We start from the raw sequence: 26,779 nt of genomic DNA, 5'->3' as shown, positions 1-26,779 counted from the left end.
GTTTAGATCAGAATGATTAAAAAAACCCACACCAAACTTATAACAAATTAATATATTGAATCATAGAGGTGAATGTCCTTTTGTACTCAATGATCTGACTGTAAATTTTAAAATAACAACGTGGAGGAATTGATCACTCTGACCATCATTTCCTTTGGTTATTAATTAGAACACATTCACAGATAACAAGATCTACATTTGAAAATTTATTTACCACAGTAAAACTTAATTGGCTGTACCTAGTTGCACAACTAGTAAAAACACAATAATGGTGCACACCCAGGAGCTTGACCTCTCTCATATGCCCTCCCACCATGCCATGAAGACAATTGCTATGGCTGCCATTTCAAAATGATGAATAGTGACTCTGAATATATTCATAAATAACAATAAGAGGGGTGATGTTAATTGTGGTTTTGAAGGACAGAATAAAAAATATAAAACCTACTTCCAGAAATTTCCTACTTATTTTCCTCTTCATTCTACCACCTATCCCCTATATTGCTTTCCCTTTGGCCAGACTCTGGTGAGCTCTGCACAGACAGCCCATTCCCAGAGCAGAAGGAGTCTTCAGTCTTGAAAGGGCATCCCTGAACTTTAGTCTGGGAGGACGGAAGGAATACTTCTTGGTATCTTCAAGGATGGGTGGATGAAAGAAGGACTGTAGATTTATCAAAGAGATATAAGCCCAAGTCTTGTAAGACATGGCAATACTAAACTCCTGGAATAAAGAGAAAGCCTCTGAACATTTCTCACATCTTCCAAGAATTCAGAGTCCTGTTAGATAAGATTATCCACTTTGTATTAAATATGGACCTGCTCAGAGCAGAGAGTAGGCAAATTTCATGCAGTATGCACTCCAGTTATTTCTGCTCAGCTGAAGTCAGCCCAAAGTAATTTGGCAGTTGGACTAGATGATCACCGTACATTCCTTCCAACTGAAATGTTGTGTTCTATTCTAATTTCAGACTTTGTATTAACAAATAATAATGCCCCCCTCCCGCACCTGTCTAGGCAGCAACTTGCACAGCAAGCAGTGCTTCCTTTCCATTAAAAACTGAAAGAATTAAGAGATCTTCCAGTGCAAAGTAGAAACTCAAGAGCAAGGACAAGTGATTAATATAATGTTGCTTGCAGTCAGGTTGTAAAAAAAATAAACTAGATATTTAGTTGTCCCTCTTAATATCTGTGTGTGCCCTCCAGTCTCAACTTTAGTTGCCTCAGACATGTGAAGGTAATTTCTTCTTGTGAAGCACCTAGCTAGAACATGCTAGGACATCTTGGATTACCTTTCAAAGAAAGTGGAGATTGAACTGTGGGCTGTTGGGGTGAACAATCAATCAAACACCTCTGGCAGTACTGGGATGCTAACAGTGGTCATGTAGCTGGAAGTGTTTGGAAATATTGACTAGTGTCATGTTTAGGGAGATAGAATGGAGACTGAAATCTTGCTTTTGCAGTCATGCCTACAACACACTGTCAGTTTAGTGGGGTTTTGAGCTCAGTTTGGTTTTTTCCTCATGTTTGTGTATCACATTGTGGAGCTGACAACTCTGTACTGATTTTTTCTTGGTTCCCATAGTGAGCAAGAAACACTAAATGGTATTTAGTTTGAAATGTTTGAAAGACTAAAGTCTTTCAAAGCAAGAGGCTCTCTTAAATTTATTATTTTTTTCCCTGTGTGCACATATATGCATTTGCATGATGATAAGTGTCTCTTTATAACTATATTGCTGTGCTTGACTGCATAAGTAAAGTTGGTCTATCACACCTGTTGCAGAGAAGCACTTGAAAGTCCTGAGGGTTTATAGTTTCCATGGCATTTCTGTTAGTGTTGCAGACTCACCTACAGTCATGCTTGTATATGCCCCAGTATATGCAAGTATTCACGGATTATTTAAGTGGTGTACTCTTCTCTGTTTCCATCAGCGAGCGTGTTCCATCACCACCTGACTGGAGTTAAGTACCTAATCTAAATGGCTGTATGGCCAATAATAACACTTAACACACATAGTTCTGAGCAGATGGTGTTATGTTAACCTGCAGAATACAGACAAAACCTCAGCATTAAGGAGAAAGATATTATCAAGATCTATACCAAAGGACTTACATTGTTAAAACACAAACCTTTCCTGAGTAGATGCACCTGGTGAGGGGCAACTAGCTCCTATTGTGATGCAAAGCCTTGCAGAATTTAAAGGAATAACCCATTCTGCTAATGCAATAACAGCTGCCCCGCCCTTCACCTGACCATGAATTCTGGTATGGTTGGGGAGTGAGAGTGTCCTAACAACTTTTTATCCAAGTTACAACAACAGTATATGAGTACAGGAAGGACAGATTGAACTAGGTAAAGTAGCAAGTTCCTCACAGAGAAATCCAAAGATAAATAGCTGTACCTGTGGCTTTTGTGAGGCAGACTTTGAGGCATGAGTTAAAAGAATTTTTAGGAGATGATTGTGAAAGGGGTATTGTGCAGAAGAGTAGGAAAAAAAGATAATTATTAAAACCAAATTAAATACCAAATTGCTCCCAAAACCTAAGAATATCCAGAATTCCTTTAACATTTTCCAAAATGCAAATAATGGAATAATCTTTTCTTATTTAAAGAAAATCTTCCAAAAATCCCCAACCAGAATCTATGTGCTGCAGAATTATTCTAATGACTAAGCTAGAGGTTATATTTCTTGGAAATTACCCTTGCCCTAAACATATGCTCCTTAAACAACTTACAAAGTGACCTACCCTAAGTTAGGTTGCTGACCAGATCTGCAAAAAATTGAATTGGTTGACTGTAGTTCTATTTGCTAGGTAGGGTTAAATCAAGCTTCAGAAACTGGAAAATTTAAATTTAGGGGTTTCTGGATGGCTGTGCTTTCTCAGTGCATGAAGATTTTCTTAGAGAGGAAGGGCCTGTGAGGGCACAGAAAAATCTTGAGTTAGGTAAATAAAAATGATATGCAAATTTTCCTTGTGCTTTGTCGTACAGAAATATGCATAAGACAGGGCCTGTTGTTCTTTGTGTGATACTGAAGAGAAGAGTGGTGCCACTATGTAACCTCTTGATTATACATGATTTTGTAGGCATCAAATTAATATCAAGGGAAAAAGAAAGTTTTTTATGGGCGTCATGCTTACAGCGTTTTTCCTTGCTGTAAGATTCTGTCAGACTGAGAAGTCACAAGTAGGCTGTTATTCTTCATTCTTTCAACTATGTGAAAACACCACTTTGATGCCTCATAATGCAATATTATCCAACAAAATTATTCCCCTCTATGTACAATAAGAGAGCCAGAGACTAAGAAGGAGATCCATAAGAAGAATCATAAGTAGGTTAAATTTAACTAAATTTGTATTGGTCTTGTTTGTTGGTCTAGTCTGGAGTAAAAAATGTTAGAAAAAACTAAAGATCTAAAAATGCTTTACAAAAACAAAGTGAAGGGAAGCACAATAAAAAAATGGGTTTAGATCTTCCAAAGGAGCCTGAAACTATCTTCTGTTCCATGGCAGTGGATACAATAATATAACTTGGAAGGAAACGTTAATAGTGTCCTTGAAACTACTCAGATAAGTTCTGATCAAATCCAATAAATCAAAATTTATATTTTCTTTAGTGTGAAACTAAATTTGATGATTTCATAAACCAAGCCTTTCTAATATCAGATAATCAGTAAGTTACTTTCTATTTCTAGAATGATAAACTTTCTCTCAGTATTAGAGATCCTTTTAGTTATATGTGAACTGGCATGTTTTTTTGTTTAATGCTTTAATAAATTATTAAACAATTTCATTCTTTTTCCTCATTTCTGCATACGTGTAAGTTCAGTATGTTACTTCTAATGAAATTGTGATGAATCTGCATGCCAATAACCTTCAGGGTTCAGGGTTAACCTATTTCTGTTCAAGAAGGAAGCTTTTTTTAGATATTAGAAACTTACTTTCTGCTCATGTAAAAAAGAAAAGCAATTTTCGAATGGAGGGGTTTATTTTTCTATTTGTCTCACTTGAGAGACTTCATAAATTCTGATGTCCTAGGGCTATAAACAGCTCTCAGCCCATACAGCAGCTCCCACTGACATCTCTGGCATTTTATTCTTGGTCAAGGGCAACATATGACCAGACATCTCTCACACCCCATCACTTTCCTGGAGATTAAAAAATCAGCTTGTTGGTCTCTCTGTTTTCCAAGGTTTAGACTGGCAAATCAATAACAAGCAAAGGTTTTGATACTATAAACCTATCAAATGACTGTGATGTCACAAATAAGAAGGTCATAAAATAGTATCAGCCTTAAACTCTTCTGTACCAAAAAGTTTGACTGACTGTCACTTAAACTCCACCAATCCTTGGCTGCACACAGTTGATTCATTAATCAAATTTGCTGTTTTCTACGGTCACCCGTAACTTCTGTTAAAAACTGGTAGCAAGTCAAACAGCTGCTGCTACTTAAAGACTTATTTAGATATTTTAAATTGTATTTATTTCATCTGTGTGAAATAATGTTAACATATCCCATTGCTTCCTTCGGCTGTTTCTTCTGAAACCTCTTTGATCTATCATTGATAGCTGGAAGAACAAAAAGAAGTGTTTTCATTTCAGTTGGTGCTGATAGACCTTTCTTTCCAGATTAATGAAATTCTTGTCTTTGTAAGTTTCCAAGGTTAGGAAATACAAGTCATCTCATATCATCATATTTCACGACAGGTCATATGTTGCAGAATGGATGAAAGAGAACGGCCACGGTTCCATAGAAGGACTGTGTGTACAGCTTTTGACATAAGTCTGGAGTGAACCAAGCTAGGCCGCAGCGAGAAATTACCAGACTTGCTAGAAATGGAAAATTACCAGGCTTGCTAAAAATGGAAAATTACCAGGCTTGCTAATAAGGGAAGAGAGATAAGGTCATGCTGACCTTGTGCCTAATGTTGTAAATAACTTTGAGGAATTCGTGTAGACAAGAGAGGAAAAAAAATATATGTAGTTAGCTATCTGCAGAAACCGCAAATAGGAGGACGTATGAAAGTGTAATCCTTTAGAGCTTAGCCAATCAGCAGATGATTTGTAGGCATAATTAACTGGAACTGTATATAAGACATAATTGCGCCGTAATAAATTGAAGCTTGCTCTATCACTCATATTGAGTCGGCTGCTTGCTTCCCCTCGTTCGTCAGTCGTAGACCAATGAAATTTACAGGTAAGCTGGAACTAGTTCTAGTTTCACAAGTGTACTCAGTTTCCTTGTGTGGTATTCCCAGACTTGCCGAAAAGGTTTATTTTCCATAAATTTGATAAATTTTTTGTATTTTCACAAGCAATTATATTCTTGGAAGCACTCATTTAAAGACTACTGTTCTTACACAAATGCAACAACTTATTTGGTGAATTTGTTGCCGCTATGTTTGTGTAGAAAACCAATAAAATAATTTAAACTTACATTATGATTTAGGAATAAATAAATGTGTCATTAGGTGGATATATGCTTTCTGTTATCTTTGATTAAGTAGGACATTTTTATTTCTTTTTCTCAAAACTTTATAAAGTTCTCAGGTAGTTAATCCAGAAAGTTTTAAGTTGTGACAACACTAAATAAAGCTGTGTTTAAAGCTCTGAGTAACAAATTACAGTGTAAAGTAAATTCACTGACACTTTCTACACAAGACTTACACAGTCCTTCAAGTTATCTTTTGTAGCTCTAGAACCTTAGAGACTGGTGTCTCAACACAACTACTCACATGGTTGGTAAGGAGCACTGCCTCTGGGTGCCTGTGTGCTATCACCTTGCTGTCTGAAAGGACACAGATCATCACTGTTTGCTGCAAAATGTTATGGGAAGATAAGAAGCCTTTTGAGCCATATCACTTCCCAAATTAGGGAAACAGTATGAAAACTCATCTCAAATACACTGCTCTTTGGTAAATGTGGTGATGGAAGACAAGACAGGTTAAAATAACCCAAAAGTGCCACTCTTCTGTAAAGTACCTTTATTTTATATATATATATATATATATATATATATATATATATATATATAAAGTTAAATGTATAGCACTGGGTGTTGGTTTGTTTGTTTGTTTGTTTTGGTTTTGTTGGTTGTTGGGGTTTTTTTTTGAGGGGGGGTTGTTTTTTGTAAAGAAGAAAATATTTTTTTCCAAAAAATTTCCAAAAAAATAGTTTTTGCAGGAGGACATCCATTAAAATTGCGGGTTTGCATAGTTTTATATGGTTTGTAAACATTCATTTTTCTTTTGTTTAAAGAAATAGTAAAGACTTCCATTGGAAATTTTCCACCTAGTTATAGTGTAAAGGTTTGTAATCTGAAGCATTTTGATGAAAAGTATGAAGAATATTTTTCCAGCTGTTTCAATGATTTTGCCAAGAATAAATCAATTTTCCTGTACTACATATTCTCTATGTAAAAATAACTAAATCAAAAATATCACAGTTGTGGTTTAACTCTGGCTGGTAATTAAGTGCCACACAGCTGCTTCCTTACTCCACTTTCACCCAGAGGGTTTTGAAGGAAAATTGGAAAGGAATGTAAAATTCAAGGTTTGAGATAAGAACAATTTAATAATGGAAATAAAAAGTGAAAGAATAATGTTAATAACAATAATAACAGTTATAATGAAAAGGAGAGAGAAGGGAAAAGGAATGAAATCCAAAGGGAAGAGAGAAAAGATAACGCGTGATGCACAATACAATTGCTCAGCACCTGCTGACCGATGCCCAGACTGTCCCCAAGCAATGATTCACAGGCCTCAGCCAACTGTCCCTTGTTTATATACTAAGCATGGTGTCCCATGCTATGGAATACCTTTTTGGCTAGTTCAAGTCAGCTGACCTCTCTGTGTCCCCTCCCAATGTCCCATGCCTCTCCAACCTTCTTGCTGGCAAGACCCAAGAAACTGAGAAGTTCTTGTCTTAGTATAAACACTACCCAGCAATAACCAAAATCATCTGTGTGCCATCAGCATTGTTCTTACACCAAATACAAAACACAGCGCTGCACCAGCTACACAGAAGAAAATTAACTCTGTCCCAGCTGAAACCAGGACAGTCATGAAGAGTCCAAGTATAAAATATGAAAGGATTTAATAATATGTTTCTGTTCCTCAAACCAAATTTTGAAGCCTGTATATCTTTGAAATCTGGCCTTTCCAACAGTATGGTGGTGTAAATAACTGATATAAAATGTATTGCAGTGCTATAATATTTTCTGGTTTTCGTTACAGTGACTGCTGTGGGTTACCAAATAATAGTTATAAACTTATAAACAGTGTTTTGTTTCAAATCCCAAAACTGGAAGATCAAAAAGTGATTTTAGTTCCTGTAGAAAAGAAAGGATTAGAATAAGAATGTTAAAAAAAAGAAAAAAAAAAAGTGCTGGGGTTTTTTTCTTTCTTTTTTTCCCCTGTTTTATTTTCAGAAGTAGCACAGCATAATAGTCAGTGCAAGTTTCCTTGTGCTATGGTAGGGTGGAATTTAACCTCTTACAACTGATCCATTGTTAGATTTTGTCCTTTTAAGTATGTGCTGATCCTGAAGGTATCATTAGTGAGAGGTGTTTTGTTTGTTCTTGTTATAGAGGCAACTGCCAACTCGGAACTCAGCTGACAGCAGGAATCCTATTATGAGGGATGTGCCAAAACCAAAGTGCCTGCTGTTTATTTCTGCTTTCTATCAGCAGGCAAATATTCCTTCCCTAGGTGTGACATAGGGGTTTTCAATTCGCTGGGAATCAAAGTATTTTATTAGCGTAAAACAGAGGTCCAGCAACTATGCCTGACTGAAAGTAAATCTGAAAAAACAAGGATGGGGGTGGAGTGTGTGTGGGGAAGCTGTTTCTTTATTAACAGAAAACATTACCAAAGATTTGGATACTGTAAGTGGATAACAGTGAATTCAAAAGAAACTTTCTAAATGTTCAGCTACAATACAAAACATTTGCCTTATCAATGCTTTTGTACACCAAAGATGGAAGTATTAATCTCAAAGATTCGATCCTTCTGCAAGTAGAGCACTGGCTGTGAGGCGGTGTGTCTGGGTCCTGCATTTGGTTCCAGCCTGTGTCTCTGATTCTCCTTGGCCAATTTTCTGCAGCCTGTGAAAAAGCAGAAAAAAAAGGTCTCAAATCAAAAGCAGGCAAAAGAAAAAAACAACTGACAAACTAAAAGGTTCTGCATCATCTTGTAAGAACTTCAGTACATAAGAAAATAAAGGAAAAAAACAGTACTGTGAATGCTGTAGTAGGCTGGTGCTTGGGACATTATAGATTTGTTCACCTTAGAGGAGAAATATTGTTTATATGAATCAGCCATATTCTTTGGTGAAGTCTTTCTCTGCTCAGGAAAGAAAAGCACAGAGAAATTTGTGAAAAGGGTAGAAACAAAAGTAAAAAAGCAGGGTTTGTACTCAAAATTCCCAACACTTGTTTGTCCAGCAATATCCAATTCTTAAAGTTCTGCTTTCTGTCCACAATTAAGCCATGTTTTGACTTGCTGTTCTCACCATCTATTGGCTTTCAGATCCTTTAGATTGAGGATGAGCAACAATACTATTTCAGCTTGTTCTTCCTCTACCTTTACTGCTCTATCTTACCCTTTCTTTGTTTTGCAAAATGCTACTCTTTGTGTAGTTGTTCAGTGAACTGGATGAAGACTGGCTTTAAATAACTGGAAAAATATTGGTATTTTCTAGGTGAATTTCTAGGTTCTCTAAAGACCAAGGTTCCTTAAAAGTCACACTGAAGAAATAAAGAAGCAAATTCAACAGTGCCAGCATTAGGCAGGAATTACTCTTCAAAAACGAAAGCACTTTTGCAAGTGAAAAAGTGTTAAAGCAGATCACAAGTACCATATTAACAAGAATTTTTTTACTGCTTACAGAAAGCATTTGTCTACTTCAAACACATAGATTGCAAGAAATGAATTCACACTGCTGCTACACTGACCAATGGTTTCTCTTCCTGGCTGTCTTTCCAGGTCATTTCTGAATCCTGCAGTTCTTTATATGTATTTAAGTTGCATTAAAAATCAAAAGCTCTGGTTACTCAGCTCACCCTTCACTTTAATCAGGTTATGGAAATTTCAATGGTGAAATAAGTTTCAGGTAAATATTAAATTGTCTCCCTTGATGACAGCATATTGAAGACAATAAACAGTATAACTTAATCTAGCCATACAGAATTTGGTGGACTATAGGACTGTTAGAATATGGGAAGTTTTATCCATAGGTATCTTGAGTGGACTGGAGGTGCCAATGGACTTCACAGGTGGAAAATATTAGGAAATGAAACAATAATAAGCAGTTGACTGGAAATTGGCAAACTCAGAAACTGTCAAAACATTTTTGCTTTTAAATTCAACATTAAACCAAAATTATGAAAAATAGATGCAATTACTGTTGAGGATAAATTATAGTAAGATTTTCCTTTCTGAAGTAATTTGATGCTTGCTGTATGTTAGAATCTTGTGTGACTACACAAATACGCCTAAACACAGCTTTGTCAATGATGTTTGTGGCCCACTGTACTTATTACAGAAACAAAGCGTACCATAGCAACTGGATTCTGTCCAAAAGAAGGAAAACACATCTCATCCCTACAAAATGTTCCAAGCATTTAAAACCATACAAAATTACTCAGACAAGACTTTTTCTAAACCTACAAGCACTACACATAAGCATAGCTTCAAGCAAACAGTTCTATATTAATGCAGACCTGCCACCACTACGACAAAATACACAGGACATGAAAGAAAACAGGTAAGGAAACAGAACTGCTGATTTGGAGCAATGAATGAAAACAGAAAAATCTGAAAAAAGAAGTTAAGATTATTTTTTATTTTATCAAATAATTTCTCAAAAAGATCTGAGAAGCAGTATGTGTAATGTACATAACTACTTGATAAAATTTTAAATATCGCCTAACTGTATAAATAAAGCACTTTAAAAATCAATCCTAACTTGTATAAAAACTCACCTGAGAGATTGGATTAGTCCACTGAAGTCCTTAAGGTAAAGAATATGTTATTCAGCAGGAAATAAAACTGTTGAATTATATTCATAATTGAAATTATACCTTCTTAAGCATTATGAAAAATAAATACAAAATCTAAACATTTACCAAAAAGAACACACTACATCTTTTTAATACTATTTTATCAACATTTCTGGTGAGACAGTACTGTAAAAAATGCTGGTTTAATCTTTGACAAAAACAATAGCAGTAATCAACATACTTTAATGTTTTAAAAAAAGAATAAAAACGTGTGTGTGGAAATCCTCTATTATCAAGCGCTACTAAGAAGAAATAATTTTGGAAATAACCAGCAGAATGGCATAAACCAAATTTGTTGAAATAAGGGATATTAATTATGTTAATGATTGTTAGAAAAGAAATAATGAAACAGACTGCCTGTTAATTATTAATATACTGATGAGTTGTTGGGTTTTTTTTTTTTTCATTGCCCCAGAAGTTAATATACCAACTAAAAGTAGATGCGTTTGCTGTTTTGACTGTGGTCGGAACCAAATCCAGCCAGGAGAAAACAATAAAATGACCAACAAAAAGGCATTAAAGTCAAGATTGTGCATGATATGTCAAAATTTTTAATATTTAGAAAGAGAAGAATCATGAGCCCTAAAAACAAATAAGCAATTACATTCAGGAAAGCAATACACTGAAAATAGTAAGTGAAATATCTAAGAGACAAATCTAAGGGGGGGGGGGGGGAGGGAGGGGTGGGGTGGGGAGAATTGAAAGAAGCTAAACTTTCCCTAGAGAAACAGTTATAAAGTTAGATGCACATTATCCAGTAGTCTGCATTACAAAGGGCTATTTTTGGTTTGTGTGTTTTTTCTTAAATAAACTATCACCTTTTCTAAAGCCTGCCTCACTTTTCCTTTCCTTGGACAAAATGGAGACTGGAAAGTTTCTGTTGCCACCATCATTAGAGGGCTTTATAGGTAAGTTAGATAAGTATCTACTTAATTATGTGCGATTGTCATGTATTTCATTCACCAGTTAATTGCATAAGTAGAGTTTATACTTAGATATTTAAAATATTTTTCATTATACTTGGGACTTCCTTGTAGTAGGTAAAATAGGTTAGTTTCACTTCGATTTTCAGCTCCTTTTTATTTTCCTTTTAAAATTATTAAGATTTAAAGTGATGATTTTGATTATCTTATGACTGAGAGGTATGAATTAGCTTGTAATTTTACCATCTTGTCATATAAATACTACTTGACTCAAAGGTATTTTTCTTTGTATAGCTGAGGTCAGATATACATGCATAGTAGATTTTCTCCAGACTTTAGTCCATAGTAGCATGCAGATAGCTGACTAAGGGCTTGATCTGTTACCCAGATAAGTCAAAAGAAATGTTGATTAAATCATGGGCTTAGCTGAACACTCAGAAACATTTATGTGGCAAGAGAATGCCAGTCTGTGAATGATGAGCACAGTGTGAAAGGAAACAGGCCAAACATTGCCACAGACTCTAACGAAGAACCCTTATACAGGATTGGAAAACTAACTTTGTAACCGATCATCAGTACATTTTAGGTCCTCTTTTGTAATTATTGCTGCATGTACCTCTCTTATTTATCTAAGTTTCAATATATTTCTGACATTGATCTTTCATTCTTTGTGGGCTTTTTAGCTTCAGGACTGACAACTAAAGTTGTTTTGACAACTGACACATCAACTGACAACCAAGTCTTACTCTGGCTACCAGTAGTTCATGACTGTAATTTTTAAAGCAGCTGTTCCCCAAATATAGCTATGCTGTGCAGGAAAGAAGCCCAATTACACATTGAGAGTGTTGGACTAAATATATAGCAATGTACTTAAAGCTGTACTTAAAAGTTCACGGCTGACAAGGGAAGAGAGGAGGAAAGGGTGCTTCCTTACAGAATGGTTAACACAAATTATCTTGGAACCTGTTTTTTCTTAATGGAATGACAAAGTTACTTGCTGAGTCTTCTCTTGGAGACATGCCAAAGAAGTCCATAGGCATACATCATGAATCCTCCCTGGTGTCACAACCAAATCTTCAAGGATAATTATTGCTTGAGTCCCATAATAATGGGACTATAAGCTAAAACTCTGTTGTAGAATTTTCAATTTCTTTTCCCAGGTAGTTTGTTCTGAGAATTTTTCTCAACAATTTTCTCTTATGTTATTAGATATGTAATTTTTTTCCCTTTCATAGAGTGTCAGGGAATTGAATCAAAATAGTCATAAATTTTCATGGGTATAGGTGTGGTTTTTTTCACTTAGATCTGTTCCAATTCTTTGCCACAGAAACAGAAAGTTCCCATTGTTTCATTGTTCAGTTATTCAATTCATTATCCCCAAAAATATGGGTTAAAAAATGTAGGCTGTGAGAAACTCTGTACAAAATGCACTACTTTTTAGTTAAGAAATTGTGTACAAAATGCACTTCTTTTTAATTAAAAAAATGCTAAAATTACAATCTTTGTCTCTTAAAATTTTAATTTCTATTTCTATAGTTTAGACATGTTTCAGAAAATGTAGCCTTCAGCATCATCTTGCAACGTCTAACTTTCTATAAACCCCCAGGAATGGAAGATGCAGTACATGACAGAAAGAGGTCTTTCTAACAGCAGCTAACTGCAGAACTGAATGTCATATGAAAGAAATCCAGCTGTGATGTTCACAAAATATCATTGATTTATTTTCAATAGTAACACTTTAGCTAAAGTACTTTTTGAAACATGAAGGCCCAAAGAAAATCTAAAAAAAACCCCCACCAACAGCAAAAAACTTTTTGCAGTTTGCTTTCTTCCCACAAAAAGAAAAGAAAAGAAAACCTATTTTTTTTCACTTACCTCCCAAAGGGCTTTAACAGCTGTGATTCAGACTTGGATAAGTTGCTCGTGTGTTGCTAGAATCAGAAGGATGTGTTAGGAATTTTCTTTATTTGTGTTTCTGGAAAGTATATGTTTTCTTTATGATTCACTGTAGAGAACACTGCAGATAAAATTTTGGAGCATGACAAGAATGTTGCATATCAATCACCTTCCCACACTAAAGAATTATATTTTCTCTAATAATATCTGAAAACAAGGATTTTCAATTTCATAAATTGAATGTTGTTCCACAGCTATAAAGAAAACATTCCAGACACATAAATTAGACGAAAAAAATGTTACAAACTAGTAATGATGGGAAACTAGTAAATATATTTGTATAAAAAAATATGCAATTACTGCTGAACAAGCCAGAAATTGAACAGTGTATTGAATTCTCCAGGAAAGAAGCATCCATCATGTCTCAGTGTTGGTGATGCGATGTTGGTTTTTTATCTGACTTACTTTAACTTACTTTAGTGATAGAGCTATGCCAACTTTTCCAAAGCTGGAGTTACAACAGAGGTTAAATTTGAAATCAGAGTCAGGAATAATTTAAAACTAGATGAACAGATTCAGCACCTTAGTTAAACCCTTGGCTTCTATATTGATATTTTCTTTCTTTCCAGTTTAGATATTTTAAAGAAAACCTACTTTTTTGTGATCTTCTTTCTTAGTGTCACAGAAATACGGGGTTGACAGAAAACAGCCAGTAAACTTAAGATTAAAGTCCTTGAAGAGCTCACTTTAAACTAAGAAGAATTATAGAATAAAGATTGGGGTTTGATCCATAATGATACATGAACAAGAAAGAGCTGATTGATGCTGGTTCTATAATACAAACTTTCTACAAAGTGTATGTTTATTTGTGGGGTGAACAACAGCAATGTGGATAGACACAGTTCAATTCAGGCTTCCAGTGTTACTTCTGTCTAAGACCAGGTAATGTAATAGAACGTGTTGCTTCTTATCAAGACCCTAGTGTAAGAAAACATAACAGCAAAGGACATTGCATGTTTATTCCAATATACAGGCAAATACTGACTTCATCAGGTGTAAAAAAATATATAACATATCTAACATTAATAAATTTAGGCAGACAAATGGATATATTGACTATATCTTACTTATATATATCTCCATCTAAAATTACCTGAATGGTTTGACATCACTTGAAAAGGCCAGCAACTGCAGGTAAAGGAGCATTCAGTACTTCAACTAAATGACTACTTATTCTAATGTCAGATAAGATTGGAGCATCTGACCTAATTTTGAATAGCTTTATTCCAACACCATTTGAATTTAAGCTAACATAATTACAGTAAAACAGAAGGCTTGAAGTCTGACAGTAAATAGCAGAGTTGATGAGGATTTTAACATTTTTCATTATGCAATATTGCACTGTGTTTTCTGCCAATCACCTAATTCAGCAGTGGGTATCTCAGGTGAAGATTTTAATTCTTTATATGTACAGAAATATAATTTATTTCAGAGAAAAAATATCTGAATATTCAGAAAAGTTTTGTGAGGTAAGGTGTAACAAATAAGGTTTATATAACAAGTCTTTAATTTTAGTAATATTCCTGGCACTAAACCCATTTGGTCAGTTCATCTTCTTCACCAAAGTTTTCAAGAGTTTAAATAGAAGGTTTAGTAGAAATGAAGGGCAATTATTCTAACAGATAAGTGTATTTTTGAGGTAATTAAGTAATGGCCTGAGGTATTAGAACATGATTAGAATGTGATGCCAGTCTTCTAAAAAACCCATTATTTATGCAATCACTAGTTGACAGCTACTTTTACAGGCTGCTAAGCATTATTATGTAAAGAAACAATTATGGGTGTGTTTTTAGAATAAAACATTTCAAGAGCCAAAACATATAATAGGTCTGGTATCAGAAAAGCTATGGTATGTTTACCACTGACATATTACTTAAAGATATATCTCACCTATGCAGAGTTATTTTTCAGGCTTAAATGCAGACATTTAAAATATATTTCCACAACACAATCATTATTTCCTCACATTTTATAGGTAATATGTGAAAGTGTCATATGCAATACACAGGTATATGCATAGATGTATACATGCACATTATAAAGTAAAAAAATTACATCCATTCTTAAAAAATATTTTTGATATGTTTATTATAAATAGAAATACATCTGCTTCCCCCTGGAACCTCTTGGGTACAAGTTAACGGTTTGCATTAAAAACTAAAGACGCAATGAATAGGAGATGTAATTCAGAAATAAATTTATTCCGTTTGTGTGTGTCTAAAGTTTGCCTTACCCAAAACTTTTATCATTGAAAACATTAGTGTACTGAAACACAAAAATAATACTTGGAATGTAATACATTTTATTGACATTTAAATAGAGGTGGGTGTTGTTATAACCCTGTCCACTTTTCTTTCTTGAAAAGATACTTCGAAAGACTTTGGATTTTTATGTGATGAAGTAGTCCTATGTTTTGTGAACCATGTGCCATTACAATAGCAGGATACATCACTACTGTGGTTAATAATAGTAGTAGTATCCACATTCCTCTAGATTTACTCTTTACTGAAGATTTACCAAGCTCAGTTAGTGGATGAGAATTCTTGGAGAAGGTTCCAAACGAATTCAGGATGGCTCTTTTAGCTACTTCTCTTTATCCTTATATTCCCAATGACCTACGCTAACCCTGCAAAACATTTTCTTTCTTGCTCACCCTAAAGCATACCATTAGTCTTTTGGAAGTGATTCACACACTGAATGCAAACTAGGCACTTGACTTCAGAGAGTTTAGTGTTTTTACTCTATTATACTCTTCATCCAAAAGCCTACTGAAGTTTTAAAAACTCCCTCACTTCTAAGGTTTTCCTACCAGCACTAGGTGAGAGGCTGATAATGCTTGTCAACAGGCAGAGTATGACTGCCAGAACACAGGCTTTAAGTAATCAAAACAAGTAAAGGTCAGAGCTACAGGTGGTAGATCAAATGAGAGATGAAATGCCTCAAAACACTATAAACCTAGATATTTTTCTTCCTCTTTTTTTTTTTCTTTTTTTTTTTTTTTTTCCCTTTGAAGAAACTTCAGTATCAGGCACCTATCTTTAAAAGCAGGGTACTAAGCAAAAGCAAGCTTAAATTGCTTTACCCAACAATGCCACGAAGTAAGGTGCGTTGAAAGATGCCCCAGCCCTCTTGAGTCTTTTGTTGGCTTTGCTTGTGATTCTGCAATAACTGTCTGCATTTCTGGAAATACTGACTACTTTCATCTAAGTGCCCCATTGGGACATAACCTTTTAATGGTGGAAACATGCAGCTAAGCACAGGAACAGCAGCACTGCCAGTGTGTCAGCAAGTGACTTGTGTTTGCTGCTATCTTCATTACTAGGGTGCAGCTCAAGATGTCTTTCTAAAACAAATACTGTTGTGCTTGATTGCAAATAATACAGGCTTTCAGCCTTACTACTCTAACTGACATAAATCGGGTTAAAAACTGTCAGACAGGTGGATTCATGACAGCCATATTTTCAGAATATTGACATTTCATTCCATACAAGAAAACGGTACCTTTCACAGAATGACTACAGCTATTAAAAAACAGGGTCTGTTTTTTAAAAAGAAGATGTGATTACCCTTGTGTTTTTTGCTTCTTTGTTTTTTAAAAGAAAATCTACAAAATTATGTGTTTCTTCTAATTTGTGCAATTTACCAATAGATGGATCAGACTTAACAAAGATGAAATTAAAATCCAAATGTCTAGAAGCTATTCCAATGAACTCCACTGTCCTCAGTGGAATGTGAAGCTTGCCAACAAAAGGAAAATGTGAGTTGCTGAAACATAAACAAGAGTTCAGTATAGCTACTGACTTTTGAAGTACAGGCATACGGAGTGGAAAATGGTTGTCTGATCTGAGTTGTTACATCTATATCAATCTAAATAGAGAGAAGACCAAGATGACTGTGAAGCTTGGCACCAAAATGCTTATTTCTTTGATGGACAATATGAATTCAGCTTACTCTTTCTAATCATTGTAGCCAGCATTGGCACACTACAGATTCCTTGTCCAGTCGTACGGCACAGATGCAAGTGCAGCTAGAATAGATAAAATCTGCAAAAAATCCCTATTTTTTTTTCAGACCTATCAATCAGCCTGAAAGGTAAATATGTTCTTGGTGCATGGTGTAAAATATAACCAGAAGAATCACCTTTTTGTGCTAGTTCAAGGCTTGAGGTTTTTCCAGCAAATAGTGTGGCCAGACCTCCACCCAAGATCACCAATACAAAGCATGAATCTAAATAGATAGGAAGTTGACTACAACTGTATCTCTGGTGAGCGTCCTAGCAGCTGATATAAAAATTTTTCTTCTTTCCTGTGTCTCGTTGCAACCCTGTTCAGACATTCCATCCAAGGGATGATATTTTTATTTAAGACCTGGGTTTGAAATCAGTATTTTCTGATAAAAGAAATCGTAAAAAAAATAATAATCAGGAAATGGTGACAAGGTCTAATCATGAGTACTCAGCTACATGCACTTGATTTCCAGGTGAAACTCTAGGTAATTTCAAGTTTTTGTCAATTAAGTTTGCCTGGTAGCAGTCATAAATAAACAAGAAAAGACTATATGATTGCTGCTCACTTTTTTTTTCTGTTTTTCTTGGAGCCACATCTCCGAATGTTAAAAATAATTTATTACCTCATCATACTGCACTAGTGTTCTTTTCAAATATGTCATAAATATTTAAGCAGAAAAAGCCTACTTCTCTGCCATCCTTTTGTATTGCAGTTATATAACTTTATTATAAAATTGTTTAAAACTGTGATGTACCTACATCTTGACTGTTCCATAAATTTTTGGCTGAAGAGTTACTAATAGGACTAGAAAAACCTAGAAGTAGTTATGATAGTAATAATGAAAAAAGTGCAACAGTTTCCATACAAAGTAGGCTAAATACAACAAAGTTCTTTACAATGGTAATGGAGTTGTGGTCTGCTAAAACTTCTACAATAATGAATAGTATAGAGAAGGCGAATAGAGAATTGCAATAAAAAAGCCACCCCTAGTGAAATTTCAGGTATCCACCTGAAGCAGAACAAAAGGAAAGGGAGAGGGTAAACCAGAGTTAAAGAATAGCTACCAATTTAACACTCATGACATGATTTTAAAATGGAGCACAAAGAAAGAACATTTCCAAATAGACATGATTATGTTGCCACAGGAGGCTGAGAGGATAACTGGAACAAAAATGCTTGACAGTCTAGTTCTATATTTTGTGATCCGAAAACTACTAGAGAAGAATGTCTTGAGATAACTCCGACCCGCCATTGCTCTCCCAAAAGTATTTTGGAATGGATATATTCAAGTGACAAGATGAAATGAAGGGATTCTACCTGGGACTGGGAAGTGGTGACACACTAAGTATAGTGATATCAGTTTTGTCTTGCCAAGAAGACACAGACTAATGAACAGAAGGATCAAACAGCTGGAGACTGTTTGCCTATTCTTAGACGCACTGCTGTTTCAAAGATAGTGCTACTGTCCCCAGAAAACCTTGGATTTTTCCAAGGCCATATAGCCTTTTTTTTCAGGTGTGGCTGAAGCTCTACTCCCTCCTCACTGCTTCATATCTTTCTTCTTCACCTGGGCTTTCTTTCCATTTATATTGATACAATAAACCTTGTAAATTCTTCCATCCCAGTGAAACAGAACAAGATCTTAAAATAAAAGATTAGTCAGGATGAGTTTGGTACAATGCTCTGGGTGGTGCTCTGTTTAGAAGGGAATGTACTCTGAATAATTAGAAAAGATAAGGTGGGCACCTGAAGGAGACCATCAAGTCAGAAAATTGTTGAACAAAGAAAATTGAAAGGTCTGCTACATCTAGATCCCACTTATTGTGCGTGGCAAGATTAGGTGCCAAAATCAAATTAGTATGTATGTAAAGATGTTGTAACCTCTCATGAAAACTGTATAAATCACCTAACTTTTCACTGAAAACTTTGGAGATAGTTTGTCCGGTGTGAATTGGCTAGCCCCCCAATGTTGCATGAAATAAATACCTTTGCTGCTTAAAGACAAAATTAGTCTCTGAGCGGTTACTCTGTGCCATTTTGGCATTACCAGCAACAGGAAGACATGCAGCCTTGAGTTTGTTTTTCTTTTGGGATGGGACCAAAATGAGCTTAAATCCTATAGTTCACTGAAACGAATGATATCAGCTTTAATTATAAATTTCAATGAATTTCATCAGCATCTTTTTGTCTCTGTTTGTATGGGTTATATGTAATTGAAATACCAATGTTCCACACAGATGCAAATGATATAGACATAATGTAGTTCAGAAACTGCAGAGATAAGTAAAATGCAGATTTTGAAGTGTAAATACATATACCTATAGACAATGTTACTTCTGACTGCAGTTGAAATGAATGTAACTTGAGGAAGTGTAGTTTTTCATCACAGAAGTTGAAGGCTAACAACTTATGCTGCTCACTTCACTTTCGATTATTAGCTGTTTGAAAATATACAAAACATTCTCAGTGGTGGTATTATTAGCTGCAGCGTGAAAAGAATTTCAGGTACACAAAAAACAAAGATGTTTTTTCCAGTGCACCCACCAGAAGCTTACTGGTGGTTCTGTCCCTGATTCACTGGAGAAGTGTCTTGCAAATTGAAATCTCACAACATTTGCAGATGTGTCATGCCATCTATCTTATACTCTTGCTGAGATCTCCACTGAAAAATCAAAGTGAAGTCCTTGCATAGTGAATCAAAAAAAACAATACAGAATTCACAAAACAAGGGATAGTTGCCTAGACTTGAAAAAGGCTTTTTAATGATTACTCAATGTCATTAAATGTAACCAGTGTTATTTCACAGCTAAATTGCATGAAGAATTTGTTGGGTATTGAGGATGAAACAGGCATTAAGAAGATGTTTAGGTCTGAACTGAAAAGAGTGTATTTCCAGGAAGACCACTGTTCAAGTTATTATTAATCTCAATTAACCTACAAATTCTACCAGAAATACTGCCTAAAAATATATGTATTTTATACATTGAATTTTTAAATTTAATCATGTAACAGGTATGGAACAATTCAGAATAAAACAATATATAGAATTGCATAAAGATTCCAATAATTGTAATGAAAAATAGACATGAAGTAACAGATGGCATGTTCTTTCTATTACTTAAACAGGTTTGCCCATCTTTTAAGTTTCAAACGATGAAACACAGTAACTTGCTATGATAAAAATAGGCTACTGGGAAGAAAAGTAGATTACCGTGAAGTCTCTTGAATATCTACTGGACACCTGAAAAATCATAATTCCAGAGGCAAATAGTAAAACAGGACAAAAGTATGTAAGAAGGAAGTTGTAAAAATATTGCCATAAGGAGGCAGAGAAATGAGGACAATGAAGAACATAAAGGTGTGTGTATGTATCTATACATATCTGCACATTAACAGCTGAAGAGAGATTTAATAAAATAGCAAGGTCAGTGGTAGGAAAAATAAGTAGTTCTTTTATGATAGTATTAAAAGCAAGAAAAGAACATAGTCCAGCCTGTATCTGATGCTATCTGTAAATGATAAAACTGGAAAAGCGGTATAGTAAAGGAAGAAAAGCTTGGCAGAGATTTCTGCTTTTTATTTGAAATATATCATTACAGTTAAATGTCATAGTCTATGATACATCTAAAACAGATCTCTTCCAGTCATCTTGTCTGAGATGGTGGCCAAAAGTCTAAGAGTGAGAACAAGGAATGTATACTTGATACTCCTCCTAGTAGTTGCACATCCTCCAAGCATCTGCAGCTCAGAATCTGAAAATAATGTGACTACTACAACATTCATAACTCTCACCGGATTTTCCTTGATTAACTTGTTTGGCCCATTCTTGAATCTTTCAAATTTGTCATCCATTAACCTTGGGACCAAGAGGTCAGTGTCTGTAATTATGTAGGGTAGTAAATTCAAACACTTCACAAGAATTGGCTGAGATTCCTCATACAAAGATTTTTCAAAAATTAGCAGTTAAAGAACTTTATCAGTGCTGATTATCAGTATTTCTTTAATTGAGGAAATTAAGAAAAAAAAAAAAAAAAGGAAGAGGCAACTTTCATAAACCCTGGAATGATGTTGGTGAAAGAGAGAGCATCAGGAACTATAGACAACAACTATATCAACCAGTAAGTTTTTAATTAAGAATTTCACAAACAAAAATTATAGCCAAGTTTCGCTGCATTTTACATTAAATAGTCAACATGATTTTACAGAAAATAGATCTTGCCTGTGTAATCTTCTTAGATTTCTTAAATTTGTTTGATTTCATTGCAGAACTGATGTATAAGGGACACTCATTGATATGGTTGGATTTCTCAAGGTTGTTTTTGTTTCCAAATAGTATCTTTACTGAAAAACCTATATTAAAAGTATTTAAACAGCTGTATATGTGACAGACTGCTGACTGATCTATGAAAGGAGTTACACCATTAATGGGGGTTGTTTCTGTGTGAGTGTGTTTCATTGCACCCCCAAGAGTTAAAACTTTACTGATTAAGATATATCGCGATATAAAATCTGATGATAAATGTTATAGTACAATAGTAAACACTTATAGTAAGAAATTACTCATACAGTGTAATGGGAGCTGATGGTTACATAGCCATTCCAACCAAATGCTGGTAATGTTTATGGGCCTGCAGCAGAGTTTATAACTACCTTAATTTAAAGGGATAGATTATTAAAAAACATCAATTAAAAATGGACAAGCAAACAACACAGTAACAATTTTATTCTACGTCCAGGTTCTCAGTTAAAATAAATCAGTATCTATTAAGTTTCATGGATATGAAAAGCATATTTTTATGACAGATATATATATACAAAACACCAAAGCCACATGGATTTATATCACTAATTTTGCAGATTTACTCACACAGAATAAATTTCATTCTGACCACTAATTACCAACTGAAAGATGACCTAGAACTCTACAGGGCTATCATGATCAGAAGAAAACCATAGCTTATTAATTTCTATAAAGCTACTCTGAAATTTACTTTTATTGTTTTCTAAAATGCAATAAATTCTCTGTACTAAAATCACTTAATGACGTCAGCTTCATTTGAAAAGAACTTGAATTATTGAAGTGAAAAGTTGAAAAATATGATAAGAAATGACAGATGCTGTTTTGAAGTTAATTAAAACCCTCACACAAGAAGAAATTATAAGGAGGTTTAACAGAAATTCCAGCACTATGGGCTAAAAGTTGAACGCTCTAATCCATGTTACTTGAACCCATTAATTAGATGACTAATAATACTGAGAGATGCAGGAATCAGTGAAAGGACCAGAGAAAACTCAAGGCTTTTTTGAAATCCAGTGAAATACGTTCACTGTGATTTCCACAGAAAATGTAAAATTCAAAAAGTTTTCTAACACCTTAAATGAATACCACAGAACATAAAGCTGGTAATGCAGTGGTAAAAAACTAAGTCACTAAAATAAGCTTCTGTCTAAATAAATATGATGATAACTTTTTTACTCTCAGATCTCCCCTGTTAAAGTTTCTTTCAGAGTTGTCAGAAACTTGCTTTCTGTGCCATCTTATTTCAATATTTAACTTAAATTCCAGTTTGTCCAACTATACAGTTCTGCTGTTGTATTAGTAACAACAGCAGGAAAATTCATATGTCTGTAGATACTTTACCTTTAAAATCTGTCAAGAGATGAAATATTCTTAGAGTTATGTGTGAGCTTTGGCAGGGGTTTGGGGAATATCTGGTGGGAAAATAAGTTAGTATGTATTTGTGTGCACATTTGATAGTTTTTCCAGCTCTCCTAAGTTTAATGAGAGAATAGGGTGAATACTTTCTATTGACATCTAAGTTACCAACTACCACTTACCTGAAACGTGCTGAGAAAAAATAATTAGTCATAGCTGTATTTTTCTAAACATTGAAATATTTTTCTAGTTTATGACTGCAGTAAAATCTACACTACTCACTACTCCTTAGAGCTCTCTAATTTTAAACTGTTATCCTGAAGTATTGCATAATACACTACTCAAAGTATGTCCCATATTCCTCGCATGGAACTGGTTTCTGTTCTGGTATTTGTGTTGAAAATAGTAAAGAAAAAGAAACTGAATTTGAAAAAACAATGACCTCACCTATCAGCAACTTTGTTGCTAAATATGGAAGAAGTGATGAAAATCATTGATCTGACATGTATCAAGTTTTTATTGTTTTTAATTAGCTCTACAATGATACATCTTATCATGCATCATTTTTTTAGGACTAAGATATTTGAATGTGTTAGAAAAGGTGTATAAAAAAGTAGTGGATCCTAAGGAAAAAAAATAAAATCTACATTTCCCAAAGGAGAGGCTGTGTTAACTACAAATACTTAGATGTATAAAAACAATTGTGAAACTATACTTCTGCGGCCTGAAACATCCTTAGTTATCTAAATTTCTTTCATAGAATATTTTCCTACTAATTTCTACTAAATTATTTTTTGCAATATCTCTTCAAATTCTGCGTGCTCCATCTTTGCAATTGTAACTGCTTAAATCTATCTTTCCTAAGGGACTTGATATTACTGTCTTTCAAGAAAAAGTGAATCAAAAAAGAAATTTTTTTTAAGATCAGAAAAGTCAGTCTGGGAGGGCTTAGTGAGGGCAGTAAGCTCTCTAAAATGAAACCTTTACCAGCAAAGTTGTCTGCACAAGCAAGATTTGCTTTTAAAACACATGTACTGGGCAAGACCATAGAGGGCTGCATCAGATTCTTTTGGTTTTACTTCTAGCCTTAAGATTGACCTGAATATGAGGCCAAGGTGACATTTAGGTAGGAATAAAGGATAAACTTTATTCATAAATTATATTTGTGGTGGTTTTCCTTCCACTTTTCATTTTCTGCTACACATTCAATGAAAACATATATAGTTTTGTAAAGGCTAAGACAAGAATATTTAGCCTGTAACAGAAAACTTAAAGAAAAATACATATGAATGCAAAACTCATGTGTTTAGTTCTGTTTCTGTAAAGCCAAGAGAAAGAAATGATTCACAGACAAAAGGCTTTTCGTTGCATGAACTTGTTTTATAGTTAATTAAAAGGAAATGTATTAAAGTTAAGCAAAAAAAATGTGCTTATATTTTCATTAAAATATAAATACAATATAATTATAAATACAAATACTGATACAATAAAAATTGCAGAATCTAACTGTGGGTTTTTCTTAGGTTGCGTTTGTTAGACCCCTCAATGAAAGGAAAAGCCATTTTTTACTCAGCAACCATAACAGGTGTTCTGGGTTATAAATATCAGGTGACAGTTTCAGTAAAATTGTTCACAAATATTATTTTTCTATTAGCTCTTGTAAAGATATAAATTTGTCTCAGTACTGCTTTCAGTTTCAGGACTTGGAGAAATGCAGACCTTTAAAATAGCTAACAGGAAAAAAAAAAAAAAAAAAGTAATTTTACTCAAACCCTATGGGCCTAACTACTTTCATAAAGGAAGAGGTACTATAATTTGATTCCATAACATTTATGTCAAATAATACTGCCTTTCAATGGCAATCACTTTGCAGATAGTAAATGCTGAAATCCTAATGGCTTTTCATAGTTCTTGCGTTTCTAAGTGAACCAGCTGTTATACACAATGTCATCTCCATAAATCACAAGCCATATTGTTTAAATAAAATCAATGTATGTGTTAAGTATGATTATATGTTATCCTTTGGAACCACTGGTTGTTTTTTTTTTTAATATGAGAGAAATACAAGCATAATGTTGGGTAGAACATGCACTGTGTTTTGACTTTTGTTGTTTCATTGAGGTTTTTTCTCTTATATTTCAGATCCTGGTTTCACTGATGCAGTCTGAAGTCAAGTGATTCTGCTCTCTTTATGAAGGTCCAGCTGAGAAAACAACTTTTGACAAAAATGACTGGACAAGTCAACATGAATCAGAAGTGGAGGGTATTGTTTTTCATTACAGCATTTCCCACAGTGCATTGCCTTATTGCAAACTGTACTCCAGTTAATTAAAGCTATGTTTATAAGCCTAAGATTAACACAGAAGTGCTACTTGGGGAAAAAGAAAGTGCTCTAGAAAGCACATAGAAGGCTTTCCATTTGATTTCATTTTGCTTCCAAGGCCAAATACAGAACTTTCTATGCTTAATTTTAAGCATACACACACTTTTAAAAAAGTAACAAGTTTTAATTTTATCCACTTAATCTATCTCAGTGGAGAAATCTTTTTATCCTGGTTTTAGATCTGGATATGGACCAAGGGGTGTACATGCCTTAGTAACATTGTCCAGAGGAAAACATGTCTCTGTGCACGTTATTCTGAAAATTTTCAATAATTATATTTCAGGACTAGAAAGCTATTGAAAACTTTGGGACAGTTTCCACTGCGAATTAGCGAAGGCAAATTTCAAAAATGATCAATCTGTTAGTAGTAGTCTACCATTGTGATACTAAGTACCTCAGAGAAGGGCCCTAATCCACAAGCTATAAGTTATTGCATGCTTTTATTCACTGACATGACCTTACATCCTGGGAGCTGAGAAATCTTTCCTACAGGCTATTTGTAAAACCAACATGTGTTTCTAAAAAGTTTCTGTTCATGAATCAGTATTTTCCCTTGAATCCAGCTCCTCTTTGATGATTCTGGGTTTCAATGTATTGTGTGGTTTTGAAAACAAAGGCACAACACAAAAATTGGTGTTCCATTTGGTGCTGTTTGACGCATTTTCTAAGCTATAAACTTGAATCTGGCTGCTGAGTAAGCATATGCAGAGAAGCACAGTTCTGATTTCTCAGTTTATCTTCTTGCTGCATTTGAAACGGGCATAAGTATGCATATATATCTATATATAAACCAACTATATATATAGTCATAGTTTTATTGTTTGGGGTCTTGTGAAAATAGATAGTTACGGGTAGCTAATTAATTTCACACATAAGTGTGAGACAACTCTTTTACAAATTTAATTTGAATGAGCACCCCTCATTTGCCTGCATTCCTAATCATTCCTGCATAGACTTGTATTTCTTCCTTATGTAGTTGATACAAACAAAATTATGCCCTGAAACGATTAGTTTTCTTCTAATACTATTTTTCGAGTCCTATTTCCTCTACATCCATTTTTTTTCCTTTCTTTATCACATTTAACATATATCAATTAAGTAGTTTATGGGCTACTGAAAGTCATTTATCTACCAAGACTCTCAGAAAATGCTTCATAATACATCTCATCTGCTCTTGCACCTTGAAATTATTAATATTAAAGCATATGATTTTTTTTTTTTTATTTCTGACTATCAAAGGAAAAAGAAGCAAATAGAAATACCTTGCAGAGGAGATTAGGTCACGTAATTGACAGATACCTTTCTGCATGCCTAGCATAAGTGATATTAAACAGATGCTCACAGAAAGGTTGAGGAATTTAAAAACATAAAGAACTGTAATATTTCCAATTTTTTGCAAACAATTATGTTCATAGGTTAGCCATCTGCAATTGGTGTTAATCCAGAGATTGTTTAAGTACCTTTCCTATACTATGTTCTTCACTCATTCTTCAAAGAATCCTCATGAAAATTAACCAAGTTTTTCCATTTTCAGCATTTCTTTACTTTTATGACACTAGCATATTTTTAAAAATTTTCTTATCTCAGTGCACAGGCATTCTGGTTTGATGACTCAGGACATTTATGGTGTGTACTTTCTGATACCTGCTGAGCATTATGAAGCAAGCTTTATGAGCTATGGCATTAAAACCTTTCATGCCCACGGTATAAAGCTAGAAAAAAAAGAAAGTGAAAAGATGATGTATCAAAATATGTTAATATAAAAGTACAGTAATCAGACTTTTTTTCTGTAAAGTA

The sequence above is a fragment of the Falco biarmicus genome, chromosome Z (genome assembly GCF_023638135.1).
Source record: "Falco biarmicus isolate bFalBia1 chromosome Z, bFalBia1.pri, whole genome shotgun sequence".
NCBI lineage: Eukaryota > Metazoa > Chordata > Aves > Falconiformes > Falconidae > Falco > Falco biarmicus.
The sequence above is the reverse complement of the archived record's forward strand: the minus strand, read 5'-3'. Positions refer to the sequence as shown.